We start from the raw sequence: 12,441 nt of genomic DNA, 5'->3' as shown, positions 1-12,441 counted from the left end.
TCCCCGACCAGGGATGGAACTCGAGCCCACTGTGTGGGGAACTCAGAGTTTTCACCACTGAACCTCCAGGGAAGTCGATTGACAGAATTTCTTTTTTTTTTTTTTAATTATTTGTAATTGGAGGATAATCGCTTTACAATATTGTGTTGGTTTCTGTCATATACTAGCATGAATTAGCCATAGGTACTGGACATGGAACAACAGACTGGTTCCAAATAGGAAAAGGAGTGCGTCAAGGCTGTATATTGTCACCCTGCTTATTTAACTTCTATGCAGAGTATATCATGAGAAACGCTGGAGTGGAAGAAACACAAGCTGGAATCAAGATTGCCGGGAGAAATATCAATCACCTCAGATATGCAGATGACACCACCCTTATGGCAGAAAGTGAAGAGGAACTCAAAAGCCTCTTGATGAAAGTGAAAGAGGAGAGTGAAAAAGTTCGCTTAAAGCTCAACATTCAGAAAACGAAGATCATGGCATCTGGTCCCATCACTTCATGAGAAATAGATGGGGAAACCGTGGAAACAGTGTCAGACTTTATTTATTTGGGCTCCAAAATCACTGCAGATGGTGACTGCAGCCATGAAATTAAAAGACGCTTACTCCTTGGAAGAAAAGTTATGACCAACCTAGATAGCATATTCAAAAGCAGAGACATTACTTTGCCGACTAAGGTCCGTCTAGTCAAGGATATGGTTTTTCCTGTGGTCATGTATGGATGTGAGACTTGGACTGTGAAGAAAGCTGAGCGCCGAAGAATTGATGCTTTTGAACTGTGGGGTTGGAGAAGACTCTTAAGAGTCCCTTGGACTGCATGCAAGGAGATCCAACCAGTCCATTCTGAAGGAAATCAACCCTGGGATTTCTTTGGAAGGAATGATGCTAAAGCTGAAGCTCCAGTACTTTGGCCACCTCATGAGAAGAGTTGACTCATTGGAAAAGACTCTGATGCTGGGAGGGATTGGGGGCAGGAGGAGAAGGGGACGACAGAGGATGAGATGGCTGGATGGCATAACTGACTCGATGGACGTGAGTCTGAGTGAACTCTGGAAGTTGGTGATGGACAGGGAGGCCTGGCATGCTCCGATTCATGGGGTTGCAAAGAGTTGGACACGACTGAGCAACTGAACTGAACTAAACTGAACCCCAGCAACACATGCACTGCCTTAGTGACCAGGTCACCCTCATGTCTATGGGAAACCAGCTTAATGCTTAGTTAGCTCTTGACATCACTATCTCCCAGGATGCACTGGTCAAAGTGACCCTCTGCTGTGCCAGAGCCAGGACGCTTGCACAAGTTGCTAACGTGGTCACCCAGTTCTTTGATGGATTTCACCTGCTCATTCAGGTCACGAGTCTCAGTGAAGTTACCCGAAAGTGAAAGTGAAGTTGCTCAGTTGTGTCCAACTCTTTGCGACCCCGTGGACTGTAGCCCACCAGGCTCCTCCATCCATTGGATTTTCCAGGCAAGAGTACAGGAGTGGGTTGCCATTTCCTTCTCCAAAGGACCTTCACGACCCAGAGATCGAACCTAGGTCTCCTCCATGGTAGGCAGATGCTTTATCGTCTGAGCCACCAGGGAAGTCCTGATGGAAATTATTTTGTCAGTGGCCAGTTTGTGCAGTTCTGGTAATAACTGGTTTACAGTTTTCTTTCCCAGTGTAAAAAGCGTGCCCCAGTGGATTCGCACTTCCCTGATGGCTCAGTTGGTAAAGAATCTGCCCGCAATGCAAGAGAATACCTGTAGCACAAGAGACCTGAGTTCAATCCCTGGGTTAGGAAGATCCCCTGGAGAAGGAAATGGCAACCCGCTCCAGTATTCTTGCCTGGAAAATTCCATGGACAGAGGAACCTGGCAGGCTACAGTCCACGGGGTCGCAAGAGTCGGATACGACTGAGTGGCTAAACCACCAGTGGATTCAGCCTGTCCTCCCAGTCGTCACGGCCGTTTCTTGACCTCCTCGAGGAAGATCTGGCCACCTCGTTGGCTCTGCAGCTTAATCAGTTTCTCATTCTCCTCATGGGAGATCAGTGAAGAAAGTACTTGGGAAAGTTCTTCCAAGCTACATCATCGGGTCAAAGTCGACAAGGCACAGATGGAGGCGGGGAACTCCAGGTTGATCTGGAATCTTGTCTTTGCTGGTGCACCGGGGGCATGTGGGTGTCCTGGTGGCGACGGCAGGGCCCCGGGAGCGGGGTGGTGGAGGTCCGGCTCTGAGGGACCGGCTAGGGTGGGGGTCGCGGGCCCAGTGCTCCAAGCACAGCTGAAGCAGGAAACCATGGCAACGCTCCCACAGAATCGGTCTCCAATTCAGACAGTAGAACCCAACGAATATTTGTCTTGTGGGGGAGCAGCCCAAACAGAATCTTTCTGACCCAAACCGGAGGCAAGGGGGACAGACAGTGGCTGCCTTGCAGTTGACTGGGTGGGTGGGCATTAGACCTGGAAGGATGAAAGAGAGTCAGTATTTCAACTCCCTTCAACCCCGGTGGAGCCTCAGCTTGTGTGTGTCTGCTGCTGAGTCACGGAGGAGGACCTGGGTCCTTGCTGTCTTGTAGTCTGGTGGACTCTGGCTGTCCCCACCTCCCTTGCCCCAAACTCTCCAGTCTCAACCAGAAGAGCTTTCGTGCTGAACTGGGGAGGGGAGTATCTGTCCCCTGAGCCCCACCCCTGCAGCACAGAGGCCAGAGACCCCAGCAGTTCTGACCGTGATTCTCTGCCCCTCACCATGTCAGTCTGCACTCACTCTCTGAGCCCCAGGTCTTAGACCCAGATTGCCTTTCACGAGATCATCAGGGGAATGGAACCAAATCGCCCTCCAGCCGGAGAGTCTCAGATAGTCTCTCCTTTTAAAGATATCTGAACTATATCCCTCTATTCTTTATTTTTATCTTCGGTCATTGCCACGTACCCTGTGGGATATCAGTTCCCCACCAGTAACTGAACAGGTGTCCCCTGCGACATCAGGGTGTCGGTGCTCAAACTCATGTCCGTCGAGTCGGTGATGCCTTCCAACCATCTCAACCTCTGTTGTCCCCTTCTTTTCCTGCCTTAATATCAGGGTCTTCTCCCGGGATCTAGAGCACAGGCTCAATCGTCATGGCACGCAGGCTTTGTTGCTCCATGGCATGTGGGATCTTCCTGGATCAGGGATTGAACCCGTGTCTCCTGCATTGGCAGGCAGATTCTTTACCACAGAGCCACGAGGGAAGCCCTGGGGATGACTCTTGCCAGGGGGAAAATAGGCTGTACCCACACACCAGAAAATCGGAACATGTCCCTCTGCCCCTAGGCACCATGTGCCCGAGCCTCAGATCTCTCAAACAAAGCAGGATCGTCCCCTTGCAAATGCTTCTAGTGACCCTGGTTCTGCCACAGGGTCATGTGTGAACGCTTGCCACTCAGCTGGAGCAGACACTAGAGAGTAAAGTTAAAATGTGGCAAAAACAACTTGAGTTCTACACATCGGGTGGAACACATTTGCTGTAAGTCCAAGGCTGCCTTTTTTTTGTTCTAGCTGTGGACACTCAGGCAGTCTCATTCCTACCCCAGCTCTTAATGCCTCACTTGATCTGGTTCCTAGACCTCACCAGACCCCAGAACCCTCCAACCCCTTCTTGGTTCATCCAGCACTGACTGTCATTCCCGCTCTTTCTTCTTTCCTGGTCTCAGGCCACTTTTACGAGGTCTCACCCAAACTCTTCTGGAACCAGACTCTGCCTCCAGATCTTACCTTGACCTTCCACCACCCATAACCATTTAATCTTTCCCTTGGGATCATCTCCACCACCCCTTGCCCAGACCATCACCAAGGCTGTTGAGTACCACCCATCAGGGGGTCTTTCCAATGTGAGTGTGGTCTCCACCTTGAATTGGGCATGAGTCTTAGAACCCCTCAATAATCCTCTGTCCAATCCATTGCCATTCTAGACACTCACCACTTTCTCCCCCTTGAAGCCTACCTGGTCTCAGCAGGTCAGGGATGCCCAAGGCTCTTAGCTCTGTATCCATCCTCTCCAGGTAATCATATCTTCCCCTTGGCTTTCTCCCACACACGGGGCTCCTGAGTTAAGCTTTATGAACATACTCCTCTCCCCCAAACTGGCTCTTCCTTCTGCCCTTCTTATGCTTAGTGACACCATTACCGCCCAGAAACCCAAGTCAGAGACTCGATCCTCCTCCTCACCCCCAGGCCTTCCCTAGCATTACTTGTGCTCCCCACCCTTGCCTCTTTGCCTTTTCCCCCCAACATCAAGACACCTGTTTGGGGTCTTACCTCTGTATCCCCAGCGTGGTGCTGTCCATTTTGCACAGTGGGGCTCACGGCAGGATGATTAGGTTTAGGGTTGGTACATCAGGGTTCAAAATGCTACTTAGAATCAACCCTCTGACTCAGCAATTCGACTCCTGGTTATGCAGCCTGCACAAATGTGTGCAGATGTCCAATAAGGCACAGACTGGGCTCTTCAGAGAAGCTTTCTCCTTCATGGGAAAGAGGAGGCAGGAAGAGAAGGAGGTGGGAAACGAGAAAGAAAGAAGGCACATGTTCACCAGCAGGAGCCTGGGCACGCTTATTGTGGTGGTTGTGGTTCAGTCACTGACTCCTGTCTGACCTCATGGGCTGCAGCCTGCCAGGCTCCTCTGTCCTCCACTATCTCCCGGAGTTTGTTCAAAGTTGTGTTTATTGAGTCAGTGATGCTCTCTAACCATCTCATCCTCTACTGCTGCCTTCTCCCTTTGCCTTCAATCTTTCCCAACATCATGGACTTTTCCAGTGAGTTGGTTCTTCACATCAGGTGGCCAAAGTATTGGAGCTTCAGCTTCAGCATCAGTCCTTCCAATGAGTATTCAGGGCTGATTTCCTTTAGGATGGACTGGTTTGATCTCCTTGCAGTCCAAGGGACTCTCAAGAGTCTTCTCCAATACCATAGTCAAAAGCATCAGTTCTGCAGCACTCAGCCTTCTTTATGATCCACCTCTCACATCCATACATGACTACTGCTATTCTTATTATTAGCCCTCAGTAAACTCAGAGTCCCAGCTCTCTCCCTACCCCAGAAATTCCTTTAATCCTTGTAACTGGAGGCTGTGCCCCCCAAGAAGTCCTCCTGGGAACCTTGGGGGGTACTGCCCACCCCGCCTCTTACCTCCCACTGAGAATGGAATTCATGTCTCCATCCCACTCAGCCTTGCGGTGGCATGAGGTGGGGCCCTCACAGCTCCAGGTCTTCTGGGGGTCTGGAATGCAAGACTGTTTCTAATGCTACTTATGGTTCAGAGATTTCTCTTTGGCTTGGAAGCTTAACCATTCCTCATTCTACTCATATTGTTGTTTACCCCCAATTCCCCAAGGCCAGGTCACTGATGAGAGGATGCTAGGACTGTGTGTCCCTCTGACATATTACCACACATTTTAACCCAAAGAATGACACTGACGATGAAGACTGCCCGGCAGCTCCCCATCCTCAACAGGTCCACTGGAAATAAACACTGTCCATCTTGTTGGGGGGACATTATGAACCCCCACCCCACCTAAAGGAAACAATGAGCTTCCCTTGGCAAGTAGGATAGTCTTCCCGCTACTGTTTAACCTCTTTGTGCTTCAGTTTCTCTGTAAAGATGAGAATAGTAATAGTGCCTTCTTTTTAGTTTTCTTAATGAGGAGTAAATGAGCTAATTTATGTAAAATGCTTAAAACAGCACCTGGGACATAATAAGAATAAATGCCTTAGTGCTGGCATTACTGTTGTTGTTCTTCAGAACAGATGCTCATGGTTCCTCCAGTTTAACTATCCTAACGGGTGAGCTGTGGGCTTCCTCTGCTCCAAATAGACTCCAGTGGTACCAGATTCTGGAAGAAGGGACTGGAGACGCAGACTGGAACTCGCCGACAGTATCAGCCACCTGAGACGCAGGTACAGTCCAGGAAGACTGAAAACTGATTGCACCAGATGGCAAAGAGATTAGGCAGGAACGTCATCGCCACGGGCTCCCCGAAGACAGCAGTAAGAGCCCACCTGCTAAGGCAGGGGATGCAGGAGACCCGGGTTTGATCCCTGCATTGGGAAGATCCCCTGGAGAAGAAAATGGCAACCCATCCAGAATTACTGCCTGAAAAATCCCTTGGACAGAGGAGCCTGGCAGGCTACAGTCCATGGGGTCACAAGGAGTCAGACATAGCTGAGCACACACTCATATCATCATCATACCCTCCAAACCTCCAGTGCCTTCAGGTGCCACAAAATTGAGGGGACCTGTCCTGGGTCATCTCTGTAGCCAAGTCCAAGCTCATAGTGCTCACTGCACCACAGGCCAATAAACCAACAGATGAGTTTTGAGGGCAAGGAATAGAGCTTCCAAGAGGTTGGCAGACTAGTGTCCCAAAGAACCATCTTGCCTGAGTTAGAATTCAGGCTTCTTCTATACTAAAATGGGTGGGAGTTGGGGAGTAAACTCAAACATTCCTGGTTCCGGTCAGCCTCCAGAGGGAATGTGTTAATTTCCTCCTCCCTGTAGTTATTCACAAGTGGGCTTGGTCAGAATGTTAAAGACGCTTACTCCTTGGAAGAAAAGTTATGACCAACCTAGATAGTATATTCAAAAGCAGACACATTACTTTGCTGACTAAGGTCCGTCTAGTCAAGGCTATGGTTTTTCCTGTGGTCATGTATGGATGTGAGAGTTGGACTGTGAAGAAGGCTGAGCGCCGAACAATTGATGCTTTTGAACTGTGGTGTTGGAGAAGATTCTTGAGAGTCCCTGGGACTGCAAAGAGATCCATCCGGTCCATTCTGAAGGAGATCAGCTCTGGGATTTCTTTGGAAGGAATGATGCTAAAGCTGAAGCTCCAGTACTTTGGCCACCTCATGTGAAGAGTTGACTCATTGGAAAAGACTCTGATGCTGGGAGGGATTGGGGGTAGGAGGAGAAGGGGACAACCAAGGATGAGATGGCTGGATGGCATCACGGACTCGATGGACGTGAGTCTGAGTGAACTCTGAGAGATGGTGATGGACAGGGAGGCCTGGCGTGCTGCGATTCATGGGGTCGCTGAACTGAACTGAAACAAAGATATTTTAGCTTAATGCTCATTACCTGGGAGGCAGGGCTCCCAGAGATAAGCCGTTTTGTATAATATAAACTTATAGGCAACATCCCTTTAGTGATTAACTTAGAGGATGAGATGGTTGGATGGCATCACTGAAGCGGTGGACATGAGTTTGAGCAGGCTCCGGGAGTTGGTGATGGACACCCTGGCATGCTGCAGTCCATGGGGTCGCAAAGAGTTGGACACAACTGAGCAACTGAACTGAACTGTGTAACAGAATACAAAGATTCCTTGCTATACCTCGAGGGAGCTCATAGCCACCTCCCAGCAGCTGTGGCAAGTGGTGTCACCTTCCTTAAGTAGGTCCTGCTTTAACACAACCCTGGCAACCCTTCCATACCTGGGCACAGCTGTGCAGTGGGACATGGTCATCTCCAACCTGCCTGCCTTCTCTCCGTGTGGCCCAGAATGGGAGCACAGAAATAGATGGAAAAGCTTCCAGAACCTTCCACAATTTTGCAACCACAGGCCGTATCTGGAGTTGCCAGCTCCCTCCCACCATTAAACCCAGAAGCCCCGGTGACTTCCTGCTCTCAGCTCTCAGTGGGGAGACTGGGTCTCTGACCTTTCTCCACTCGCTGACAATCCCTTCCTGGGGCAGGCCTAGTCTTTCCTGCCAGAAGGACTGCTTGCCAACCTTGAAGATGGAAAAGCCACCCAAGGTGCAACCACAGATATTCCCTGGGCTTAAGGCAGTTTTAGATCTTTGAAATGTTCCAGATGCCAAATCCACTTCTCTGACTCTAACCCTATATATGTGCTGTGCTTAGTCACTCAGTCGTGTCCAGCTCTTTGCAAACCCATGGACTGGAGCCCGGTTCCTCTGTCCTCGGGGTTCTCCCAGCAAGGGTACTGGAGTGGGTTGCCATTTCCTTTTTCATATTCTATTACATTCAGCACTGTCTTTGATTTGTTCAATGTATTAGAATAATCATTTCAGATAATAGGGGAGAAAATAATTTTTTTTTAAAAAAAGTAATACCATGAGTTCACATACATATTAAATTAAATGCTTGTTAAAGATATCACCCAACAAATGAAGGAGCCAGGCACACATGGGAACGTGTTTAAAAGAGACTCCGAAGAGCTGACCCTCTAATACATCAAGAATATTGAAATGAATATGCAAATGAAGGAAACCCTGGTTGTTCCAGGTGCAGGGAGAGAAGGCAGTTGAACCTCTTCTGAACAGGACAGACTTGCATGTCTGTAAACACGAATTGTTTGCATTGCTCTCAGGTACTGTACCTGGCTGAAGAGCATACACCAAAAACTCACCTCCACCCTGCAACTGTGAATGGGCCCTTATTTGGAAAAAGGATCTTTTCGATGTAATCGAGTTAAGATGAGGTCCTCCTGGATAAGGGTGAGCCCCGACTCCAATTTGACTTCTATCCTCAGAAAAAGAAGAAGTCTGGACACAGATGCCCAGGAAGAACTTCATGTGAAGTGGAGACTAGTGATGCGTCTATGAACCAAGGATCACCAAGCGTGTCTGGTGGCTGGAGTGAGCAGCTGCAAGAGTTGGGGAGAGGTCTCCCAAGGCCTTCAGAGTGAGTGTGGACCTGCTGACACTTTGATTGCTGACTTCTAGCCTCTAGAGCTCTGAAACAACCCATTTCTGTTCTAAGCTACTTAGTTGGCAGCACTTTGTTACAGTAGTCCTGAGAAATTAACACAGGAACCTACACCTTACTGAGATAGAAAACAGCTCCAAGACTATGAGAGACTAGAATCAGACAACCTGGAAGGTTGTGCTGTTGGTAGACAGGGTTTTCCTATAGTCCATTAAAGTTCCCTGCCCTTAGCATCCAAACTTGTGGACAGCCTGCTTTAAATCTACCTGAGTCCTTGATTATTATAAGTCAATTCCCATGTATATAGGACACTGGAGAGGCACCCTTTGTAACATATTGTTTAATGGAAAACATGATTCTCCACACCAAAAAATAAAAAAATGACAACTTGCGTTTTGATACATGTCTCTCTTCCTAACCTGAGGGTTGCCTACTTTAAAATTTGGTTTTACATCCATTTAAAAAAATCAGGGTAGTCGAGATTCACCAGATAACTCTTGGTTCTCTGAGATTCATTGCTGGGTCATTCCAAGTTAAGCACTTTTTTTTTTTTTTTGGCCTACACTGCATGGCTTCTGGGATCTCAGTGCCCCAGTAAGGGATTGAACCTGGCTCCCTGCAGTGGAAGTGTGGAGTCCTAGACACTGAGTCACCAGGGAATTAATTCCCAAGGACTCTTTCTTCAGAAGTATTTAGTGGGAGTTGGAGAGAATGTCAGAATAAGGGCTGGCAGGTATGAGAAATTTGGTGAAACATATTAAGTAGTCTAATCTATTTTTAGGAAATTAAAAACATATTTATTGCATAATACAAATTACAGAGAACAAATAAGTCTCCTGAATGGTGCATATAGGCAGAAAATAAAGCAAGAAAGGCTTTAGAGGAAACTCATGTGTTAAAGCGTCTGCTTGCAATTTGGGAGACCCAGGTTCGATCCCTGGGTGGGGGCAAAGATCCCTGGAGAAGGAAATGGCAACCCACTCCAGTATTCTTGTCTGGAAAATATCATGGACGGAGGAGTCTGCTAGGCTACATTCCATGGGATCTGCAAAGAGTAGGACACGACTGAGCTACTTCACTTTCACTTTTCACTTTCATATGTTAACACAATATATTCTGTTCACCTGGATTATAAAATCTAATTTCTTCTGCTGCTTCCTACTTCACCGTATGTGAGTATGCTATTTAAATATAAGTGTGCATATATTTTTTAAAATGTGTGTGTGCTCAGTTGCTCGGTCGTGCCCAACTCTTTGTGGCCCTGTGGACTGTAGCCTGCCAAGCTCCTCCGTCCATGGGATTTCCCAGGCAAGAATGCTGGAGTGGGTTGCCATTTCCTCCTCCAGGGGATCTTCCCCACCCAGGGAGGGACCCCACTTCTCTTGCATCTCTTGCATTGGCAGGTGGATTCTTTACCACTAGTGCCACCTGGGAGGCACCCCCCATCTTTTTTTTTCTTTAAGTAATTCCCAGGCAGTCCAGTGGTTAGAACTCCATTCTTCCACTGCAGGGGACATGAGTTCGATCCCTGGTCAAGGAACTAAGATTCTGTAAAGCATGTGGTGCTGCAAAAAAAAAAAAAAAAGCAATAATAATAACATTGGATTTTATAGATACTGTAATAAAGTATGGAAGTAGACTCCAGAATAAAGAAAAAAAAGGAGATTCTGGGGCCATCTTCTGTTTTAAGTTAGTGCTTGTCCTTGAACTTGAGTGGGCAACATTAGACTACTATCCAGAAAGATTATTTAAATCTTGCCATGGTGACATTCAGTGTGGTGGACTTAGGCCAAGGACACAGTGGACATGAATTTGAACAAGCTCCGGGAGATAGTGGAGGACAGAGGAGCCTGGCGTGCTCCACAGGGTCAAAAAGAGTCGGACACAACTTAGCGATTGAACAACAACAATTCTGACGTATAATGTGGTGGACTTAGGCCAAGGGCACGGTGCTGGGAAATTGAAAGTGATCTCAGCGGTCTAAACTTCAGACCGCCCTGGGGGTCTGGACCCACCACCACACCCCTCGTCACTCTACAGGTGCGGAACCAGGTATTTCCATCAACACCTTTCATTTTTGCTTACTCTCCTTTTTAACTTTGGGTGACTGAAGATGGCATGAAAACTTTTTACCAGTGTTTACTGTCATATACGGATTCACGCAAAGGGGTGGAGTATTTTTTTTTCCCAGTACGTTGGAGTTCCAGAAATACTGTGTAATTATGACAGAAATTCTTGATTTAGATGATATTTTAGTCAAAATATTTTCAGAGGACATTCATATTTATCCATTTATTTTTCCTTCAAAGGAGAACTTTCAGCTATACATAAGATTGGACAGAACTAGAATATAATATCGGGAATCGACAAAGCTCAGAAGGTTTTGTATGATTCAGCTTTTTCCATTACTAAGATTAAAACAACACTAACAACCAAAGCCACCTTTCATGGTGAAGAAACGCGTGAAAATTTGCATTCTGACTGCCGCCCAAGTTTCCTTTGGAGAAGAATCTAAGAAAAAGATTCAGATTGCTGTTCATGCCAGTTCAATTTTTCAATCAAATAATCATTAGCAAATGAGCTTAGGATATCAAACTTCACGTTTTGCAAAATATTGATTTAATGACCCTCTTTTCCCTATCACTTAAATTAATCGAGGAAATTGAGCTTAATAATATGGTTAGGCATAATGGCTTGAGATACTGTTAGAAAAGAGCTTAATAATCTGATGAGGCACAACAGCTCAAGATACTGTTGGAAAAGAAATGTGGTTTTAGAGATCATCGAGAAAGCTGATGACAGTTTTGAAGCTGTGTAAAAATTCTCCAAAATAAATGATTCAAACTGCAAAAAAGCATCAGTGAGGTTCTGCCCTGGTGGTGCTCCCAAAATACTGGGCTTTGCAGATACAGAGTGAAAATCAAAGGAAATCACTCATTTTTAGAATGCTCTGTATCACACATCACCAGCATTACATTTCAAAATTCTGCCCAGGAATTGATAAGCAAAACTCAACTAACAGTAATCAATTACATGAACAGCTATGCATCTGAGAGTTGCCTCTGATGATTTGCTTTGCTCTATATGAAGATCTGAATGCCAGTCACAAAGCTCTCCACTGAGGTTTGATGATTGGCAAAGGGTAATAAATATTTTTACCTGCTGGGGAGGTGGGTGTCTTATGTGTGGAATACAAGGGTAAAAACATACGACTGTGAACTTCTTAAAATGACATCTTCCAGCAAATCTTGTCCTATCTGACAACTATACCAAAAGTTTGAACATAAATTTCCCCTTATTAAAATACTTAGCACCCCAACCAAGTCACGGACGTTGAGAAATCATGGCTAAAACTGTCTTTTTATATTTTTTCAACCTAAAATTTTCAAAGACAAGGTTCTTGAGAAATATTTCTTAGAGGGCTTCCCTGGCAGCTCAATGGTAAAGAATCTGCCTGCCAAGGCAGGAGACATGGGTTCAATCCCTGAAATGGGAAGATCCTGCATACTGTGGAGCAATTAGCCCAGTTCACCGCAACTATCGAGCCTGTGCTCTAGAGCCTGGGAGCCGCAACCACCGAAGCCTGTGCACCCAGACCGTGTGCTCTGCACCACAGATAGAGAAAAGCCACTTAGCAACAAGGACACAGTACAGTCAAAAATAAATAATTGCATTTCCTTTTAAATATTCCATGGAAAAAATTACCTTGCATCTAGTGTGTGTCTCGGCTGAATTCAGGAACTACTTTCTAG

Source organism: Oryx dammah, unplaced genomic scaffold, assembly GCF_014754425.2.
Source record: "Oryx dammah isolate SB20612 unplaced genomic scaffold, SCBI_Odam_1.1 HiC_scaffold_20, whole genome shotgun sequence".
NCBI lineage: Eukaryota > Metazoa > Chordata > Mammalia > Artiodactyla > Bovidae > Oryx > Oryx dammah.
This window is presented reverse-complemented; position numbering follows the sequence as displayed.